The following is a 23726-nucleotide window of genomic DNA, read 5'->3' on the forward strand; positions in this document are numbered from 1 at the left end:
GATGGACAGAGCATCTGAATTAAACAGAACACTCATGCCCAGTCAAAAGATCAGGGCTTGATCCATCACCGTTTTTTAGCTCACTGCACCATCCCAGTTCAGAACCTGGCTACATGCAAATTAGTCTGTCCCTGGCCCAGTGCATCATGGGAACAGGGCAGACCAAACTACCAAGCCAATTCTTTACTGGAAAGGAAACAAGCTTCCGGGGACCGGTTTCTGGCATTGCAGCCGTCTTCGGCCCGGCTTGCTTGAATCCTGATGGTGCAGTGAGCAAGGGACTCACATCTGAGTATACCCTGCCACTCCTATAGTGGCCAAAACGATTCAGAAAAGGGGGTGGTGATGGACAGAGCATCTGAATTAAACAGAACACTCATACCCAGTCAAAAGATCAGGGCTTGATCCATCACCGTTTTTTAGCTCACTGCACCATCCCAGTTCAGAACCTGGCTACATGCAAATTAGTCTGTCCCTGGCCCAGTGCATCATGGGAACAGGGCAGACCAACCTACCAAGCCAATTCTTTACTGGAAAGGAAACAAGCTTCCGGGGATAGGTTTCTGGCATTGCAGCCGTCTTCGGCCCGGCTTGCTTGAATCCTGATGGTGCAGTGAGCAAGGGACTCACATCTGAGCATACCCTGCCACTCCTATAGTGGCCAAAACGATTCAGAAAAGGGGGTGGTGATGGACAGAGCATCTGAATTAAACAGAACACTCATACCCAGTCAAAAGATCAGGGCTTGATCCATCACCGTTTTTTAGCTCAGTGCACCATCCCAGTTCAGAACCTGGCTACATGCAAATTAGTCTGTCCCTGGCCCAGTGCATCATGGGAACAGGGCAGACCAAACTACCAAGCCAATTCTTTACTGGAAAGGAAACAAGCTTCTGGGGACCGGTTTCTGACATTGCAGCCGTCTTCGGCCCGGCTTGCTTGAATCCTGATGGTGCAGTGAGCAAGGGACTCACATCTGAGCATACCCTGCCACTCCTATAGTGGCCAAAACGATTCAGAAAAGGGGGTGGTGATGGACAGAGCATCTGAATTAAACAGAACACTCATACCCAGTCAAAAGATCAGGGCTTGATCCATCACCGTTTTTTAGCTCACTGCACCATCCCAGTTCAGAACCTGGCTACATGCAAATTAGTCTGTCCCTGGCCCAGTGCATCATGGGAACAGGGCAGACCAAACTACCAAGCCAATTCTTTACTGGAAAGGAAACAAGCTTCCGGGGACCGGTTTCTGGCATTGCAGCCGTCTTCGTCCCGGCTTGCTTGAATCCTGATGGTGCAGTGAGCAAGGGACTCACATCTGAGCATACCCTGCCACTCCTATAGTGGCCAAAACGATTCAGAAAAGGGGGTGGTGATGGACAGAGCATCTGAATTAAACAGAACACTCATACCCAGTCAAAAGAGCAGGGCTTGATCCATCACCGTTTTTTAGCTCACTGCACCATCCCAGTTCAGAACCTGGCTACATGCAAATTAGTCTGTCCCTGGCCCAGTGCATCATGGGAACAGGGCAGACCAAACTACCAAGCCAATTCTTTACTGGAAAGGAAACAAGCTTCCGGGGACCAGTTTCTGGCATTGCAGCCGTCTTCGGCCCGGCTTGCTTGAATCCTGATGGTGCAGTGAGCAAGGGACTCACATCTGAGCATACCCTGCCACACCTATAGTGGCCAAAACGATTCAGAAAAGGGGGTGGTGATGGACAGAGCATCTGAATTAAACAGAACACTCTTACCCAGTCAAAAGATCAGGGCTTGATCCATCACCGTTTTTTAGCACATTCACCATCCCAGTTCAGAACCTGGCTACATGCAAATTAGTCTGTCCCTGGCCCAGTGCATCATGGGAACAGGGCAGACCAAACTACCAAGCCAATTCTTTACTGGAAAGGAAACAAGCTTCCGGGGACCGGTTTCTGGCATTGTAGCCGTCTTCGGCCCGGCTTGCTTGAATCCTGATGGTGCAGTGAGCAAGGGACTCACATCTGAGCATACCCTGCCACTCCTATAGTGGCCAAAACGATTCAGAAAAGGGGGTGGTGATGGACAGAGCATCTGAATTAAACAGAACACTCATACCCAGTCAAAAGATCAGGGCTTGATCCATCACCGTTTTTTAGCTCACTGCACCATCCCAGTTCAGAACCTGGCTACATGCAAATTAGTCTGTACCTGGCCCAGTGCTTCATGGGAACAGGGCAGACCAAACTACCAAGCCAATTCTTTACTGGAAAGGAAACAAGCTTCCGGGGACCGGTTTCTGGCATTGCAGCCGTCTTCGGCCCGGCTTGCTTGAATCCTGATGGTGCAGTGAGCAAGGGACTCACATCTGAGCATACCCTGCCACTCCTATAGTGGCCAAACGATTCAGAAAAGGGGGTGGTGATGGACAGAGCATCAGAATTAAACAGAACACTCATACCCAGTCAAAAGATCAGGGCTTGATCCATCACCGTTTCTTAGCTCACTGCACCATCCCAGTTCAGAACCTGGCTACATGAGCTAAAAAACGGTGATGGATCAAGCCCTGATCTTTTGACTGGGTATGAGTGTTCTGTTTAATTCAGATGCTCTGTCCATCACCACCCCCTTTTCTGAATCGTTTTGGCCACTATAGGAGTGGCAGGGTATGCTCAGATGTGAGTCCCTTGCTCACTGCACCATCAGGATTCAAGCAAGCCGGGCCGAAGACGGCTGCAATGCCAGAAACCGGTCCCCGGAAGCTTGTTTCCTTTCCAGTAAAGAATTGGCTTGGTAGTTTGGTCTGCCCTGTTCCCATGATGCACTGGGCCAGGGACAGACTAATTTGCATGTAGCCAGGTTCTGAACTGGGATGGTGCAGTGAGCTAAAAAACGGTGATGGATCAAGCCCTGATCTTTTGACTGGGTATGAGTGTTCTGTTTAATTCAGATGCTCTGTCCATCACCACCCCCCTTTTCTGAATCGTTTTGGCCACTATAGGAGTGGCAGGGTATGCTCAGACATGAGTCCCTTGCTCACTGCACCATCAGGATTCAAGCAAGCCGGGCCGAAGACAGCTGCAATGCCAGAAACCGGTCCCCGGAAGCTTGTTTCCTTTCCAGTAAAGAATTGGCTTAGTAGTTTGGTCTGCCCTGTTCCCATGATGCACTGGGCCAGGGACAGACTAATTTGCATGTAGCCAGGTTCTGAACTGGGATGGTGCAGTGAGCTAAAAAACGGTGATGGATCAAGCCCTGATCTTTTGACTGGGTATGAGTGTTCTGTTTAATTCAGATGCTCTGTCCATCACCACCCCCTTTTCTGAATCTAAAACATATACATCACATTACCAGGCTCAGTCCACTAGGTAGATCAGGAGCAACATGGCTAGCTTTAGCCAACTACAGACTTGAGCCTGACATTGAGGCAATGTCAAACGATGAATTACTAGGTAATATACAGAATTTTGTAGAATTTCACAGTTAAAGGTCTTTAATAAAAACACTCCTACTACTCCTAAAAAGAAGTGGGAGAACACTAAACAAACGTCTAAAGAGAAACGTTCTCAATCCCGAGGTAGGTCTCCTCAAAGGGAGCCCTCTGAAAGGAGGTATAACCTCAGGAATAGGGATAATTTGAGAAAACCTGATAGATATCAAGATACTGATACACGTTCCTCTCGTACCTTTCAGACTTCCTCACTGAATTCCGAAAGAAGAGGACGGTCAGAACAAAAGGAAGAACGCGTGAAGTCCAAGACGACCAGCACGTTCCAAAAAATAAGAAACCTCAATTCACCAAAAAAGAAGGTAGCACGTCTAAAAATCAGACATGCCGAGGATCTTGAGGACACAACTCAAGAACGGGTAATGGGCTCTGACAATGTTGGACAGAGCACCAGAAGTCACCATAGCTCGCAAGAACTTGAAGGAACATCTGGAGACAGTGGACTTGAATGAGTACATTCAAGTGGAAACAGCCGATACCAGGGTTAGTGTCCCACATAAGTTATATGAAGTAACACTCCGGATGGAGGGGTCATAACTAGAAAAATAAGAGCACTCTTTTGGGAGTGGCTCTCTCAGGGTTATGACATTCTTCTAGCTGAACAAGACTGGCCATCTGAATTTGTCAAGGAGTGCCCACATGGCGAACACATCATTATGCCAGTCTTCTCCAATCATATTCCAATTCATTTAAAATATACTTATGCAAGGAAATGGGCAGTAGCCCAGGCTCCTGCATTATATAAAAATCACGTAGGATGGGATGAGGAATCTCCTCACCATAAAATCCTGTTAAAAAATCAACCAGCTGCACACGGGCAGTACCCAGTTAAGCAAGAAGCTAAAAAACAGGTCAGGGAGATATTAGATCAACTTGAATGCCAAGGGTTGATTGAAACATGCACCTCGTCAATGAGCAATCCTTTGTTTCCTGTTTCCAAACCAGACAATATATATCGTCTAGTTTTGGATTACAGACATCTAAACTCTTGTTGCTAAACTTTTGCAGTACAAAATGCACACAGTGCAGCATTAATGAATAATATTGTGCGTAAAAAATATAAAACCACATTAGATATTTCTAATGGTTTCTTCTGTCAAAACATTGCACCAGAAAGTAGGTATTTGACCGCTTTATTTATTATGTATTATGGGGACACAGCGTCACTTCTGTTGTCTCCCCCAGGGATTCAAGAATAGTCCAGGGTTATTTTCAGCCAGGGTAACAGAATTGCTACAAACCTATGATGATGAAGCATTATCATATGTCGATGACATCTATCTAACAGACGATGACTTGGATAGGCACTTGAACAGAGTGAATACTATTATACTTGGATTCACGTCTGAAGGGTATAAATTCAATTTTAAGAAATCGAGAATTGCCCACCTCAACGGCCTGTTTCTAGGATATAAGTTATCAAGTGAAGGCAAAAGCCTGGCAGCCAACAGACGATGACTTGGATAGGCACTTGAACAGAGTGAATACTATTATACTTGGATTCACGTCTGAAGGGTACAAATTCAATTTTAAGAAATCGAGAATTGCCCACCTCAACGGCCTGTTTCTAGGATATAAGTTATCAAGTGAAGGCAAAAGCCTGGCAGCCAACTTTTTAGAAAAGTGTGCGCTGCTCCAACCTCCAAAAACACTGAACAACTTACAGTCATTTCTAGGTTTCCTGAATTTCGGAAGAACATACATTCTAAACTACGCAGAAAGGGTTAGACCTCTCTATGAACTAATCAAACCTGATTTTTAAAACAGTTAATTGGACTCAAAAACACACAGACATTTTTGTGTTCATTGCAAACAGACATGTTAGCAACAAAACTTTACAAACACGCAATTTAGTGATCCGAATCATTCCAGGACAATGCGGATTCACATACTTAACCTTTATTGAAGGAGAAAAAGTACCAATAGCTTACAAATCACACTTGTACACACAAGCAAAAATTAAATTCACTTCTACAGAAAAAATTCTGACAGCGGTTCAAACTGCAGTAGCAAAAGAGAGAGCCCTCGCACAGGGTAAGCGCATAATGGTCGTTACACCTGTACCTGTCTTAGAGGCAGTGACAAAAGCGAGCATTCCAAATGCTAAAGCTTTACATCCGAGATGGATACAATGGGTTAATTCTCTTGCTGCAACAGACGTTGAATATGTTTTTGATCCATATTTGAAAACACAAGAATTTCTATAATATGAACAAGAATGTCCTCTGCCTACTGAAATTCTGCCTCTAGAGCAGTATGAATGTATAATTTATACTGACGGATCAGCCCAACCTGCTACGGGGGTAAACAAGCTTATAGTGCTGCGTGCATGATCGTTAAAGGTCGCTGGTGCGATGGTAAATTCCGACCTATGGTCACTAAAACACAATCTCTAGGAGATTGTACAGCTCAGTGAGCAGAACTACAAGCATTCAATATGGCGCTTGATCGCGAATTCCCCACACTCATAGTGTGCGATTCGTATTATTGTGTTCAATCTTACAATGAATACTTGCAGAACTCGATTCAAAACGGTTACAAAGATGCAAAAGGTGGCACAATCAAGCATTCGTTGCTTTGGGAACAAGTAGTTCAGTTATGACAGGAACCACAAAAGGCTCACGTGATACATAAACTGAGTCATCAACGTGATGGCGTTCACGTTGCAGGGAATTCATTGGCTGATAAAGCCGCGAAGGCAGCTGTACAAACGGCTTCCGTAGCAGCAATCACTCTAAAAACTAAACTAGACGGCAAAATAATGCTAGCTGTCAATGCTTCAAGCAAAGACAGTGGTAAAACGTTACCAAAAGGCTTTCTACTCAAATACTCATACATAACTGATGCAAATAATGTTCCGTTTGCTCGAATCCCTGGAGTGGGGGATAGAGTAATTCCAAACATGGAACATAGATTAGGACTAATTTTAGCAGCACATGAAGGGCTTGCCTCTGCACACGCAGGTGTTACCACCACAGTGTCATTATTAACACAGAGATACTGGTGGCCGCGCATGAGGAAACAGACCAGAAACTATGTTTTGGAATTTGAAATCTGCCAAAAGATGAAAGTCTCTACAGTGAAACGTCCTGCGCAGACACACCTGTTAATCTCAGATAAACCATTAGCTTGCGTTTACCTGGACCACTACGGTGCCTTATAGAGGGATGACAACTATAAATATATCATAGTCGCAGTGGATTCATGCTCAAGATTCATTTGGATGTGGCCTCAGCGCTCGGCTGACGCTCGAACTGTTATAAAAGATTTACGAGTCTTTATCGGCACATACACAGACAGGGTCCTGCGTTTAGCTCTCGAGCTTACAAGAAGGCCTTGGCCAATCTGGGCGTTGCATTGCGGTACTCTAGTCCATTCCATCCTGAGGGAAATTGGGTAGTGGAGAGAATAAACCAGGACATAAAGAAATCTATAACAGCTAGGGTATTAGGCTCGGGTGATGGGTGGGTCAAACATCTAATAAGTGTCCAACATAGTCTTAACAATCTGCCAAGAAGTTCTCTAGGGGGTATCACTCCATATGAAATCCTTTTTGGAACTAGAATGATTGTGCCGGCCCTCGATTGTCACACTTCAGTGATAGAACGAAAACCCTTTGATATTAAAGACTGTTTGGCTGTTTTTCAGGACTTAAATGAAATAAGAAACAGCCAAAGTAATGTGTTCCTGAAGCCAACGGCCACTGAAGACAAACCATCCGTCCCAGCAAGGCCTGTCTGGATTCCAAAGATTGGGGATCTAGTCAGAGAAAAGATCGCAGACAAGAAATCAAGCCCTTATTTAGGCATAGCCCATGCTACCCAAATACAGGCATGGCTACTTCCACCCCTACCAAACGTCACAACGATTTCTTGGAAAATCGGCTTAGGCAGTCAGGGACTTCCCTTTGCTTGAATATTGATTTCTCCAAGAACTCAGTTAGTTTTACAATGAACAACTATTCCCAAGGGTTTCATTATGACATTCATATGCCCGACTTTACATCAAACTATGGCATTTCTTAACACCTTCAAGGTATAAATATGCCTTCACTTGCTATAGCAAACTACGGTGGATCGGAGCAGTTCGACAATCTACTTGCCCTACGCAGCTCGCTACAGCAAGGGCCGAAACAAGCCGACACTCCAGCTGACGCACTGATCAAGAGACTGCCCTTCTCCTGCCGAGAATCCAGCTCCAGTGTTTCCAAGCTCCCCTTGCGGGGTGTTGGTAAATCGAGTCCCAAGACAGAGATACCGGACCTCCTTCATTCTAACTAAGGTATGGAGCTGATTAGAACCTTGAGAAACCTTTGGTAGATTCTTGGCAAAGAAAACTAAAACCTATGCCACACAATACTTACTTCTTCCCGCGTACTAGACTTAGGTTAGGTACATTGGGGTAGGCGTATTTTAGAAGCACCAGTTGAGTATTTTAGTCTATGTTATTTATGTATGTATTTTTATATGGCTTAGAAACCATACAATGCTCTTACTGTATTATTTTATAATACTATTCTCGCTGTACGCATTATACTTTGCAGTCTGCATAACGATTGTAGTAGTTCACTTCTCTTGCATGAGAAAGTAGACTGTTCAATAACACTTTTTATTGAAAACGCCCATCTCTCTATTTCCCTGCAAATCTGTAGAAACGAAGCATGCATGATTGACTGAGTGAAATACTTATCTATTGTTTCCACGACTCTGAGAGATATATTCTTATTCTTGGGAAGCAAAGTTGTCATGTTTATGCGGTTGTCAGAAACTAATCCCTTCTTGTGTATTCAAGAAAGTTTCTAGTGACCTCTGAGTTAGCTGGCACACACACAATTAAGTTTAGTATATTCGATAGAGACCTAGTAGACCTCAGTCCTACGTCAAATCTATAGGATATATTATTCCAATGCGCAGAGCCTATTGGGAATATAGGAACTACACTACACCTCGCCTCTACTATTCCTCAACAGTGCTGTCCAAATGCACATGCTTTTGTGTCCCTCTCTAACCAATTGGCTATTTAAGCAGCATGCCCTTCCGCCTGCTGAACACTTTGGCCTATGGGGAAGGCATCAATGTTCAACCAGGAAAATGCTGCCACAGTTGTCACAAGGTATCTTCTCACAACATGGCTTACTCTAGGTTTTAGATCAGCATCAGAGCAGTCTAAGCGTTAATTATTCTTAAGTGGAGTGATTACTTCCGGGTTTCACTACTGAGAGAGATTGGTGTTTACTTTTCTTTCTCAGACTTCTAAGTGCGGGCATTTATATGACAATTATGCTGGCTATTGAGGGTGCAGATATTCTAGAATATATCAAAGTTAGGAAAGCACAAATGAAGTGTAGTAGAAACAAATATTTTAATATGATCAATACAAATCAGTACACTGGGTGATGACATTTCCACACATTATAGTTTATGTGCTGTATATCAGTAACACTATGGGTCTGTGCAAATGTATTAGACATTTCAATTGAAGATGTGTGGTCTTTAGCGGCAGTACGCTACCGTGCATACGCCACTTTACCCCACTCTACTCTGCACCACTCCATGCCACTGCACCCTACTCTGCACCACTCCACACTGCGCCATTCCACTCTACGTCACTCAAAACTGTGTCACTGCACCACTCCACACTGCGACACTCCAATGTACGTCACTCCACACCGTTTCAGTGCACACTTCTCTGCATCACTCCATGCCTCTCTAATCTGCACCACTCTACTCTATTATGCACCACTGCACTCCACGACTCGCTACTCTGTGCCACTCCACTCTATGCCAATGCACTCTACCCCACTCTGCTTTACTATACACAACTGCACTCTTCGCCACTGCACTTTAAACCACTCCAGACTAGGCCACTCCACTCTATACCACTCTGTTCTGCAACATTTCACTATATCTCACTGCACTCTAAGCCAATGCACTATATTCTGTACCACTCCACTCTATACCAATCCACTGTATGCCACTCTAATCTACTCTGCACCACTGTTTTCTATGCCACTCTACTTTACTCTATGCCACTACACTCTACCTTGCACCACTCCACTCCACTCTGAAACCAACTACTTATGCCACTGCACTCTTTGCCACTCCACTCTGCACCACTACACTCTACTCCACTGCACTCTACACTAATGCACTCTACACCACAGCACTCTGTCACTGCACTCTACAAAACTCTACTCTATGAAACTCTACTCATCAAGTCTGCACTCTCTACCACTGAACTCTATGCCACTGTAAACTACACCACTGTGCTCTATGCAGCTGCACCCTATGCGTTGCACTCTACTCCTCACCACTCAATTCTACACCACTCTACTGTACTCTATTCCAATGCACTCTATGCCACTACAGTCTATGCCACTCTAGTCTGCATCACTCCACTCTACGCCACTGCACTCCATGCAACTCTAATCTTCACCAGTGCATTCCATGCCACTGCATTCTATGCCACTCAACTCTCCGCCACTTTACTCTACATTTGTGCACCCTACCATGCACCACACCAGCTACCATGCACCTCTCCAAACTACTTCACTTCACTCTACTCTGAAAGAATCTACTCTACCCCACTGCACTGTATGCCACTCAACTCCAACTTGCGTCTCTTCACCCTGCGCCACTCCACTCTACACCATTACATTGTATGCCACTGCAATCTTTACTGCGCCACTCCATACTACTCTACTTTGCACTCTTTAACACTCTACACCACTCTGTTCCATCCACTCTACATGACTACTCAACTCTACCATGCTCTTTGCAACTCCATCTATGCCACTCCATACTACTTTACTGCACTCTATCATACAGCACACTACTCCATGCTACTCCACTCCACTACTCGACTCTATGCCACTCAATCTACTCCACTCCTTCTATTACACTCTGTGCCTCTACACTTTACGCTACTGCACTCTACAATACTCTGCTCCACTCTATTCAACTCTACTCCACTACTCGACTCTATGCTACTCCACTCTACTCCACTCCCTCTATCACACTCTGTGCCACTGCACTCTACGCCACTGCACTCTACAATACTCTGCTCCTTTCTATTCAACTGTACTCCATTACTCCACTCTATGCCACTCTACTCTATGACAATTTTCTCCACTCTATGCAACACCCTTTACACCACTCCATTCTGCTCTACAACACTCCACTGTACTCTACGCCACTCACAACACTCTATGCCATTCAACTCTATACCCAGGCGTGGTTCGTCCATTGGGGCGTGGGGGCGTAGCCCCCCCCTGCCCGACGCCGCCCGCAGCTCCCTCATGACAATCATGTCAATGAATCAACATGACGTCAGACCGCCGGGCGGGCGTCATGTTGATTCATTGACATGATTGTACAGGCGGCAACACAAGTACGCATGCGTGGGGACGGAGGGTGAATTTTTACCCGTGCCCACGCATGCGCACTTGTGTTTTTGCGGCGTTGCGCATGCCCATCAGGAGCCCTAATGGGCGTGCTGCGGGCGAGAGGGTACCTGTGCCCCTGGCGCCAGGATTGGCCAGGGGTGCTGTGAGCCTGTGACGTGTGGGGAGCAGAGCCCAGAGGTGGCGCGGACCGGGACCGGCAGCAAGGTAAGAGTGTGTGTTTTTCGGTGTTCCAGTAAACTAGCTTGCACAAATGACTTGAGATAGTTCAATGTGTTAAAGCATCTGCTGCAGAAATGTGTGCGTCTATTCCAGGTCACCCGTTTAATTCACGGCAGAATTTCTATTTTGATAGTTGCAACAGCCTTCAACAGATTTCATTTTATGAACATGTTCCAGAAAATGAGTTAACAACTTTGTCACCACAAATATAATGTACTCTTTGAACTAAGGTTATAAAATTTCAAAATGTTAACAAACGGTAGAGGCGGAATAGCATGATATATGCATTTATTATTGCATGCATGTTGGTGTATGTTTGTATGTGAATTTGTATAGTACATACCTAGGGCTTACAGGATGGCAAATACATGGGCGGTAGAAGGTTTCCTGCATAAAAAGGTAGGGGTGATGTAATATGTAAACTGGCACATCCTTCAACATCGATCCTAAAGGCTTGTTAGAGTCCATAATTTATTTTTATATGGTCATAAAAATACATGAATGATGGATGGATGCAGGGTGGGTGCATTAATGATTGTTCGGTGGATGGGTGGGAGGATGGGTGCATGGATGGATGCATGCATGATGGGTGGATGGATGCATGAATGATGGATGCAGGAGGGGTGGGTGGGTGGATGGGTGGATGCATGAATGAATGATGTATGGATGCAGGATGGGTGGATGGATGGGTGGATGGATGCATGAATGATGTATGGATGTATGGATGGATGCATGGATGCATGCATGATGGGTGGATGCATGATGGATGGATGGGTGGATGGATGGATGGATGCATGAATGATGTATGGATGGATGGATGCATGCATGATGGCTGGATGCATGATGGATGGATGGGTGGATGGATGGATTGGTGGGTGCATGAATGAATTATGTATGGATGCAGGATGGGTGGGTGGATGTATGAATGATGTATAGATGGATGCATGCATGATGGGTGGATGCATGATGGATGGATGGGGGGATGCATGAATGAATGATGTATGGATGGATGCCAGGTGGTTCGGGCTCTCTCGCTGCGCTCGATCGCTGCGGTGCAATATGCAAATTAGTGTACGCCTCACCACTTTCAAATGTCACCAGCCGCCCCTGTCTATACCACTGCACGCTACGCCACTCTGCTCTGCATCACTGTACTCTATGCCAATCTACTCTAAGCCAATTTGCCTCACTGCACTCTATGACACTGCACTTTAAAAACTCAATTTCACTCTGCACCACTGTACTCGATGCCACTGCTCTCTACACCACTTTACTCTGCACCACTCTACTCTACTGCACTCTACACCAATGGATTCTGCATCATTCTACTCTGCACCACCGCACTATACAACACTCTACTTTGCAACACTGCACTCTCTGCAACTAAACTATATGCCGCTCTACTCTGCATCACTCTACTCTACGCCACTGCACTCTACTATGCACCACTCTTTTCTACGCCACTGTACTGCACTCTATACCAATTCACTAAATGCTAATGAATGCACCCTACGCCACTTCACTGCAGTCTACGGCAATCTGCTTTACGACACTCTAATCTACTGTGAAGCACTGCACTCTATGACACTGCACTCTACGCCACTTCACTTTACGCCTCTCTACTCTACTCTGTACCACTATGCTCTATGCCAATCCACTCTATGCCACTCTCTTCTGCAACACTGCACTCTACTCTGTACCACTCCACTCTACACAAGTGCACTCTACACCGCTGCTCTTTGCCCACTCTCCTGTACCCTGCACCCCTCAGCTCTACCCTGCAACCCTACAGTCTACACCACTTCACTGTACTCTGAAACAATCTACTCTATGCAACTGCACTCTACGCCTCTCTACTCCACTCTGCGCCACTCCACTCTATGCCACTGTGCTCTATGGCATTGCAATCTACTCTGTGACACTCTATGCTGCTCTACTCTGCACCGCTCTACTCTATGCCACTCTACTCTTAATCTCTAAACTCTCCACCAATGCACTCTACACAACTTTACTCAAAACCAATGGACTCTATGCCATTGCACCTTACACCAACTACTCTGCACCACTGCAGTCTGCACCACTATACTCTACTCAGCATCACTCTATGCCACTCTATTCTACTCTGCACCACTGTGCTGTATGCCACATCTCTCTACACTGCTGCAATCCATTCCACTGCACTCTACACAACTGCACTCTACAACACTGCACTCTCCGCCACTCTACTCTGCACCAATGTGCTCTATGCCACTGCACTCTACTCAGCACCACTCAATTTTACACCCTTCTACTGCACTCTATGCCACTACAGTCCACGCCATTCTACTCTGCATCACTCCACCCTACACTAGAGCAGTCTACGCCACTCTAATCTACTCTGCAACACTGCACTTCACGCCACTGCATTCTACGCCACTCTATTCTACACAATTGTACTTTACACCTCTGCACGCTACTCTGCACCACTCTAGTCTATGCCACTTCAGTCTACTCTGAAACAATCTACTCTATGCCACTACACTCTATGCCTCTCTATTTCACCCCATTTTATTACACAAGGGAACCCAAGGAAGCAATATGCTAGTGACCTTAGGGAGTTATATCTTTACACAGGACAGTGGTCCCTAGACAAATTTAAAGAGTCACCGGTGGGTGACTCTTTCCGTGGACGAGGCTCGCATTGACGGCCTGTTTCCCTGCATATTTATGCATCCTTCCCATCGTACTGCCACAGTCTTGCCTTAAATTCGGCGGACCAAATATTAACATCTAAGATTACGGCTTTCATATAAGCCTTACAGTATGGGCTAAAAGTTCACCGTGACTTTTTAAATAAGAAGGCATATATTTAATGTCCTGAAGATGAACCTTGAATAATTAATAGGTTCGAAACGTCGTCGACCTTGTCACACTATATGTGTAAGAACTGTGCTTAATAACGCTAGCAATAGTGTGCAATTCATATTGTCTGATTGTGAATTTTAATACACAGACTGTTTAATTGCCTCAAATATTCTTGTTTGTCCCCTTCCTAAGTGTGCTAGTTAGACATCGGCTGGTGTCCTGCTGTTATCACACTGGATCTTTTGAATATTTTATTCATCTGAAATTAAAACTGTCCGGCTGGACAAATAATATAGTGTCTATTTAGCCTATATTTATTTTTTGAAAATGTAAATTTGTCTAGGGACCACTGTCCTGTGTAAAGATATAACTCTCTATTTCACCCTGCACCATTACACTGTACGCTCCTGCAATCTATGCTGTGCCACACCGAGCCACTCTACTGTGCACTGTTCTACTCCATGCCACTGCTCTCTACACCACTGTTCTCTACACTACTCTACTCTGCATCACTGCCATCTATGCCAATGCACTCACTGCCAGTGCACACTACACCACTCTACTCTGCAAGACTACACTCTCCGCCACTCTACTCTGCATCACTGTGCTCTATGCTACTGCACTCTATGTACCCCTCTACTCTATGCCAATGCACTCTGCGCCACTCTACTCTATGCCACAGCAGTGTATGCCAGTCAAATCTTTGCCACTACAATCTACTTTGCACGACTGCACTCTATGACACTGCACTCTACGCCAATTCACTTTACACATCTCTACTCTGCATCATTCTACTCTATGCCAATGCACTCCACTCCACTCAACTATGCAGCACTGCACACTGCAATCTACACCGCTCCATTATGGTCTGCACCACTCTCATCTATGCCACTCCACTCTATGCCACTCTCTTCTGCAACAGTGCAATCTATGCCACTTCACTCTACTCTGTACCGGTCCACACCAGTGCACTCTACACCACTGCACTTTGCCCACTCCACTCTAGCCAGCACCACTCCACTCTACCCTGAACCACTCCACTCTACGCCGCAACAATCCACTCTACTCCGCTCCACAATCTGAAACAATCTACTCTATGCTACTGCATTCTACGCCTCTCTACTTAACTCTGCACCACTCCACTCTATGCCACTGCAATCTATGGCACTGTAATGAACACTGTAAAACTCTATCCCTCTCTACTCTGAACCACTGTAGCCTATGCCACTCTACAGCACTGCACTCTAGGCCAATGTACTCTACACCACTATACTCAACACCACTGCACTGTATGCCAATGTACTCTACGTCAACTACTCTGCGCCACTGCAGTCTACACCACTATACTCTTCTCCGCATAACTCTATGCCACTCAATTCTACTCTGCACCACTATACTCAACGTCACTGCTCTCTAAGCAACTGTACTCTACACCACTCTACTCTTTGACACTGCAATCTATGCTAATGCAATCTATGCCGATGCACTCTATGCCAATGCAATCAATGCCAATGCACTAAATGCCACTGCACTCTACGCCACTCTACTCTGCAAGACTGCACTCTCAGCCACTGAACTCTCCGCCATTCTACTCTGCACCACTATGCTATATGCCACTGCACTCTACTACGCACCACTCAACTCTACTCCACTCTACTGCACTCTAGACCACTACAGTCCACATCAGTCTCGTCTGCATCACTCCACTCTACGCCACTGCACTCTATGCTACTCTAAGCTATTCTGCACCACTGCACTCCACGTCACTGCATTCTCTGCATCTAAGGATAAAGTCAAGAGGCTAGGTGTATATTTTGATTCCGACCAGTCCATGTCAGTGCTTCTGTTTCAGCAACCCTTTGTTACCTAAAGATGCTGCGAAAAGCTACCACCCCTTTGGAAAATAAAGGGCTATGAATAATTGTAGCACAATTGGATTCTTTTAACGCCTGTTTAGGATGCTTCACTAATGGATTATGAATACATTGAAAACACCCCAAACTGCAGCGGCCAGAATAGCAATGGATGCTCCAATGAGAGACCACGTAACACCTACTGTGAGGATAATGCACTGGCTCCCTTTGGAAGACAAAAGTGAATGCAAATATTGACTCTCAGAGATGCATCTACTTAAGGTTAGGCCCCTCGAATACTTGAGGAGACCTCGTAGACCAAGAAAGACTTGAATTCAGCGATATAAATGCTCCAATGCAAAGGGCGGGGACAACAACGTCACGAACATCACTTTATGAAAAATGTCAATTGTGAACGTTTCACTTCTTGTAGATGTTTCCGTGTACATTTAATACTTTTCACTGTTTTATGTATATTTGTACTTATTAAAAAAATAATTATAAGTACTGAACTAAACAAACACACTAGCTAGCTCACAGGTGGTCTAGCTTTTAGACAAGGATACCACATGTCTTGCATACTCAGATGTGCAGGCCCATGCTAGCAAAAAGAAAAGCGAAACTACAAGTACCAGCATGCTTAGTGTTGGTTAATAAAAAAAGCCACAGCAGTCTGAAAGTCGTGAATGAAGGTTTTGCAGGGGCCGTGTCTTTCTGCTCCAGGCCTGGACTGGAAGAGCGAGGATACCTCTTTTTGAAGTAACAGTTGCGCTTTATAAATGTATTCATAATCTGAATATGTGGATTTTTCTTTTACAGGTTGAGTCTTAGACCCGGGAGTATAGTTTAATCGGTAGGGATCTAACACCATGAATCAAAATCCAGAAGACTATGAGGGGTATAGCCGCCAGGCTGCCCCTTGTTATGAGTATAGCAAACACAAGGGGCCCGATTCACAGAACTAACTTAAGACAAAATCCTAAACTTACTACCATTTTGGTATTCACAGAAGGCACTTACTCATTTTGGTATTCACAGAAGGCACTTACTCATTACGGTATTCACAGAAGTTAGGAGTCCTAACTTTAGGACTCTTAAATGCCTTCTGCGAATACCGAAAGTCTTAAAGTTAGGATTTTTCTCAATTTAGTAGTAGTAAGGTTATGACTCCTAACTTTAGGACTCCTAAATGCCTTCTGTGAATGCCGAAAGTCTTAAAATTAGGATTTTTCTCAATTTAGTAGTAGTAAAGTTAGGACTCCTAACTTTTGGACTTCTAAATGCCTTCTGTGAATACCAAAAGTCTTAAAATTAGGGTTTTTCTCAGTTTAGTAGTAGTAAAGTTAGGACTCCTTACTTTAGAATCCTAAATGCCTGCTGTGAATACCGAAAGTCTTAAAATTAAGATTTTTCTCAATTTAGTAGTAGTAAAGTTAGGACTCCTAACTTTCGGACTCCTAAATGCCTTCTGTGAATACCGAAAGTCTTAAAATTAGGATTTTTTTCAACTTTACTACTACTAAACTGAGAAAATTCCTAATTTTAAGTCTTTCGGTATTCACAGAAGGCATTTAGGAGTCCTAAAGTTAGGAGTCCTAACTTTAGTACTACTAAATTGAGAAAAATCCTAATTTTAAGACTTTCGGTATTCACAGAAGGCATTTAGGAGTCCTAAAGTTAGCAGTCTTAACTTTATTACTCCTAAACTGAGAAAAATCCTAACTTTAGGACTTTCGGTATTCACAGATGGCATTTAGGAGTCCTAAAGTTAGGACTCCTAACTTCTGTGAATACCGAAATGAGTAAGTGTCTTCTGTGAATACCAAAATGAGTAAGTGCCTTCTGTGAATACGAAAATGGTAGTAATATTAGGATTTTGTCTTAAGTTAGTTCTGTGAATCGGGCCCAAGGAGAAGATGGATGGAGCATTGAAACTTTTCAGACACTCACCCCCAAGCACAGATCTGGGTTTAATCCATCATTCTTCTGCTCATTAGGCTACCCCAGTTTGGACCCAGCCATATGCAAATCAGTCTTGACTCTGTGCCTCATGGGAACAGTCCAGCCCAAACTTGTGTTTGCCTTGTTATGAGTAACCATCACCGAGCTGCACTTCAGGCCTGGATTTTATCCTTCTAGGCCCAGAGTATTGTATTATAATTATTATTTGTAAAGCGCCTTATCACCTACAGGTCTCTAAGCACTACCAGAGAGAGCACCTTTCCAAGCAGAGGGGAGATGTCAGCAGTTAGATAATACCCCAGGCTTCCGAAAAAAGAACTGTCTTCAACTTCTTCCTAAATGGGAGTTGGGCCTGTTATGGTCAGAAACCTCACCCAACGCCTGGCAGTTTGAAAGTGCTGTTCATGGCAGGGGGCCATCGGGCAGGTATGCCCTGAGAGGAGAGTGGGAGTGAAAAGAGAGGTGCAGGCCCTGCCTGCTGGAACTACCGCAGGTGGCACTGATGCCAAGGAATGCACCACCCTCACAGACCACCCCAGCATCATGCAGAATGCTGTGAAAATAACAGTCATTTGCACATAGAAAAAAATAGAATCAGTGTGAACTTCAGAAGCCACTATTTTCTGAAGCAGTCTTGATAATATGACGTTTCAATGAACATACAAATGTGCTGCACAGCTGCGCGGCATTAGGAGGAAAGCTCTGCATTCAACTGCGAAGATAATTATAAGGCAAGCGGTTCCAAAGAAGGAACGAGCGTTGACAAATAAGAGAGATTTGGCTTTGAATAGAGCCCTCGCGCTTAGATGCAAAAAATGTATGCGCGTAAGCGCATGCGCACAGTCACACAACATTCATGCTTTGTGTAGAGCTTGCACCCTTAGATACAAAACATTTGTGCTGTGTGTTGAGCATGCGCACAGTCACACAGCATTCATGGTTTGTGTAGAGCATGCACCCTTAGATACAAAACATTTGTGCTGTGTGTTGAGCATGCGCACAGTCACACAACATTCATGGTTTGTGTAGAGCATACACACTTAGATACAAAACATTTGTGCTGTGTGTTGAGCATGCGCACAGTCACGCAACATTCATGGTTTGTGTAGAGCATACACCCTTAGATACAAAACATTTGTGCTGTGTGTTGAGCATGCGCACAGTCACACAACATTCATGCTTTGTGTAGAGCTTGCACCCTTAGATACAAAACATTTGTGCTGTGTGTTGAGCATGCGCACAGTCACACAACATTCATGGTTTGTGTAGAGCATACACCCTTAGATACAAAACATTTGTGCTGTGTGTTGAGCATGCGCACAGTCACACAACATTCATGGTTTGTGTAGAGCATACACCCTTAGATACAAAACATTTGTGCTGTGTGTTGAGCATGCGCACAGTCACGCAACATTCATGGTTTGTGTAGAGCATGCACCCTTAGATACAAAACATTTGTGTTATGTGTTGAGCACGCGCACAGTCACAAAACATTCATGCTTTGTGGAGAGCATGCACCCTTAGATACAAAACATTTGTGTTATGTGTTGAGCACGCGCACAGTCACACAACATTCATGGTTTGTGTAGAGCATACACCCTTAGATAAAAAACATTTGTGCTGTGTGTGGAGCATGCGCACATTCACGCCACATTCATGGTTTGTGTAGAGCATGCACCCTTAGATACAAAACATTTGTGTTATGTGTTGAGCACGCGCACAGTCACACAACATTCATGCTTTGTGCAGAGCATGCACCCTTAGATACAAAACATTTGTGTTATGTGTTGAGCACGCGCACAGTCACACAACATTCATGGTTTGTGTAGAGCATACACCCTTAGATACAAAACATTTGTGCTGTGTGTTGAGCATGCGCACAGTCACACAACATTCATGGTTTGTGTAGAGCATACACCCTTAGATACAAAACATTTGTGCTGCGTGTTGAGCATGCGCACAGTCACACAACATTCATGGTGTGTGTAGGACATGCACCCTTAGATACAAAATATTTGTGCTGTATGTTGAGCGTGTGCACAGTCACTAAACATTCATGGTTTGTGTAGAGCATGCACCCTTAGATACAAAACTTTTGTGGTATGTGTTGAGCACGCGCACAGTCACACAACATTCATGCTTTGTGGAGAGCATGCACCCTTAGATACAAAACATTTGTGCTGTGTGTTGAGCATGTGCACAGTCACGCAACATTCATGGTTTGTGTACAACATTGATTCTTAGATACAAAACATTTGTGCTGCGTGTTGAGCATGCGCACAGTCACACAACATTCATGGTGTGTGTAGGACATGCACCCTTAGATACAAAATATGTGTGCTGTATGTTGAGCGTGTGCACAGTCACACAACATTCATGGTGTGTGTAGGACATGCACCCTTAGATACAAAACATTTGTGCTGTGTGTTGAGCATGCGCACAATCACACAACATTCATGCTTTGTGTAGAGCATGCACCCTTAGATACAAAACATTTGTGCTGTGTGTTGAGCATGCGCACAGTCACACAACATTCATGCTTTGTGTAGAGCATGCACCCTTAGATATAAAACATTTGTGCTGCGTGTTGAGCATGCGCACAGTCACACAACATTCATGGTGTGTTTGGACATGCACCCTTAGATACAAAACATTTGTGCTGTGTGTTGAGCATGCGCACAGTCACGCAACATTCATGCTTTGTGTAGAGCATGCACCCTTAGATATAAAACATTTGTGCTGCGTGTTGAGCATGCGCACAGTCACACAACATTCATGGTGTGTGTAGGACATGCACCCTTAGATACAAAATATTTGTGCTGTATGTTGAGCGTGTGCACAGTCACACAACATTCATGGTGTGTGTAGGACATGCACCCTTACATACAAAACATTTGTGCTGTGTGTTGAGCATGCGCACAATCACACAACATTCATGCTTTGTGTAGAGCATGCACCCTTAGATACAAAACATTTGTGCTGTGTGTTGAGCATGCGCACAGTCACACAACATTCATTCTTTGTGTAGAGCATGCACCCTTAGATACAAAACATTTGTGTTATGTGTTGAGCACGCGCACAGTCACACAACATTCATGCTTTGTGTAGAGCATGCACCCTTAGATACAAAACATTTGTGCTGTGTGTTGAGCATGTGCACAGTCACGCAACATTCATGGTGTGTGTAGGACATGCACCCTTAGATATAAAGCATTTGTGCTGTGTGTTGAGCATTCGCACAGTCACGCAACATTCATGGTGTGTGTAGGACATGCACCCTTACATATATAACATTTGTGCTGTGTGTTGAGCATGCGCACAGTCACACAACATTCATTCTTTGTGTAGAGCATGCACCCTTAGATACAGAACATTTGTGCTGTGTGTTGAGCATGCGCACAGTCACACAACATTCATTCTTTGTGTAGAGCATGCACCCTTAGATACAAAACATTTGTGTTATGTGTTGAGCACGCGCACAGTCACACAACATTCATGCTTTGTGTAGAGCATGCACCCTTAGATACAAAACATTTGTGCTGTGTGTTGAGCATGCGCACAGTCACACAACATTCATGCTTTGTGTAGAGCATGCACCCTTAGATATAAAGCATTTGTGCTGTGTGTTGAGCATGCGCACAGTCATGCAACATTCATGGTGTGTGTAGGACATTCACCCTTAGATACAAAACATTTGTGCTGTGTGTTGAGCGTGTGCACAGTCACGCAACATTCAAGGTGTGTGTAGGACATGCACCCTTAGATACAAAACATTTGTGCTGTGTGTTGAGCATGCGCACAGTCACACAACATTCATGCTTTGTGTAGAGCATGCACCCTTAGATACAAAACATTTGTGCTGTGTGTTGAGCATGCGCACAGTCACACAACATTCATGCTTTGTGTAGAGCATGCACCCTTAGATATAAACATTTGTGCTGCGTGTTGAGCATGCGCACAGTCACACAACATTCATGGTGTGTGTAGGACATGCACCCTTAGATACAAAACATTTGTGCTGTGTGTTGAGCATGCGCACAGTCACGCAACATTCATGGTGTGTGTAGGACATGCACCCTTAGATACAAAATATTTGTGCTGTATGTTGAGCGTGTGCACAGTCACACAACATTCATGGTGTGTGTAGGACACGCACCCTTAGATACAAAACATTTGTGCTGTGTGTTGAGCATGCGCACAATCACACAACATTCATGCTTTGTGTAGAGCATGCACCCTTAGATACAAAACATTTGTGCTGTGTGTTGAGCATGCGCACAGTCACACAACATTCATTCTTTGTGTAGAGCATGCACCCTTAGATACAAAACATTTGTGTTATGTGTTGAGCACGCGCACAGTCACACAACATTCATGCTTTGTGTAGAGCATGCACCCTTAGATACAAAACATTTGTGCTGTGTGTTGAGCATGCGCACAGTCACGCAACATTCATGGTGTGTGTAGGACATGCACCCTTAGATATAAAGCATTTGTGCTGTGTGTTGAGCATGCGCACAGTCACTCAACATTCATGGTGTGTGTAGGACATGCACCCTTAGATATATAACATTTGTGCTGTGTGTGGAGCATGGGCACAGTCACACAACATTCATTCTTTGGGTAGAGCATGCACCCTTAGATACAAAACATTTGTGCTGTGTGTTGAGCATGCGCACAGTCACACAACATTCATTCTTTGTGTAGAGCATGCACCCTTAGATACAAAACATTTGTGTTATGTGTTGAGCACGCGCACAGTCACACAACATTCATGCTTTGTGTAGAGCATGCACCCTTAGATACAAAACATTTGTGCTGTGTGTTGAGCATGCGCACAGTCACACAACATTCATGCTTTGTGTAGAGCATGCACCCTTAGATATAAAGCATTTGTGCTGTGTGTTGAGCATGCGCACAGTCATGCAACATTCATGGTGTGTGTAGGACATGCACCCTTAGATACAAAACATTTGTGCTGTGTGTTGAGCGTGTGCACAGTCACGCAACATTCAAGGTGTGCGTAGGACATGCACCCTTAGATACAAAACATTTGTGCTGTGTGTTGAGCATGCGCACTGTCACACAACATTCATGCTTTGTGGAGAGCATGCACCCTTAAATACAAAACATTTGTGCTGTGTGTTGAGCATGCGCACAGTCACACAACATTCATGCTTTGTGTAGAGCATGCACCCTTAGATATAAACATTTGTGCTGCATGTTGAGCATGCGCACAGTCACACAACATTCATGGTGTGTGTAGGACATGCACCCTTAGATACAAAACATTTGTGCTGTGTGTTGAGCATGCGCACAGTCACGCAACATTCATGGTGTGTGTAGGACATGCACCCTTAGATACAAAATATTTGTGCTGTATGTTGAGCGTGTGCACAGTCACACAACATTCATGGTGTGTGTAGGACACGCACCCTTAGATACAAAACATTTGTGCTGTGTGTTGAGCATGCGCACAATCACACAACATTCATGCTTTGTGTAGAGCATGCACCCTTAGATACAAAACATTTGTGCTGTGTGTTGAGCATGCGCACAGTCACACAACATTCATTCTTTGTGTAGAGCATGCACCCTTAGATACAAAACATTTGTGTTATGTGTTGAGCACGCGCACAGTCACACAACATTCATGCTTTGTGTAGAGCATGCACCCTTAGATACAAAACATTTGTGCTGTGTGTTGAGCATGCGCACAGTCACGCAACATTCATGGTGTGTGTAGGACATGCACCCTTAGATATAAAGCATTTGTGCTGTGTGTTGAGCATGCGCACAGTCACGCAACATTCATGGTGTGTGTAGGACATGCACCCTTAGATATATAACATTTGTGCTGTGTGTGGAGCATGGGCACAGTCACACAACATTCATTCTTTGGGTAGAGCATGCACCCTTAGATACAAAACATTTGTGCTGTGTGTTGAGCAT

Source organism: Lissotriton helveticus, chromosome 7, assembly GCF_964261635.1.
Source record: "Lissotriton helveticus chromosome 7, aLisHel1.1, whole genome shotgun sequence".
Classification (NCBI taxonomy): domain Eukaryota; kingdom Metazoa; phylum Chordata; class Amphibia; order Caudata; family Salamandridae; genus Lissotriton; species Lissotriton helveticus.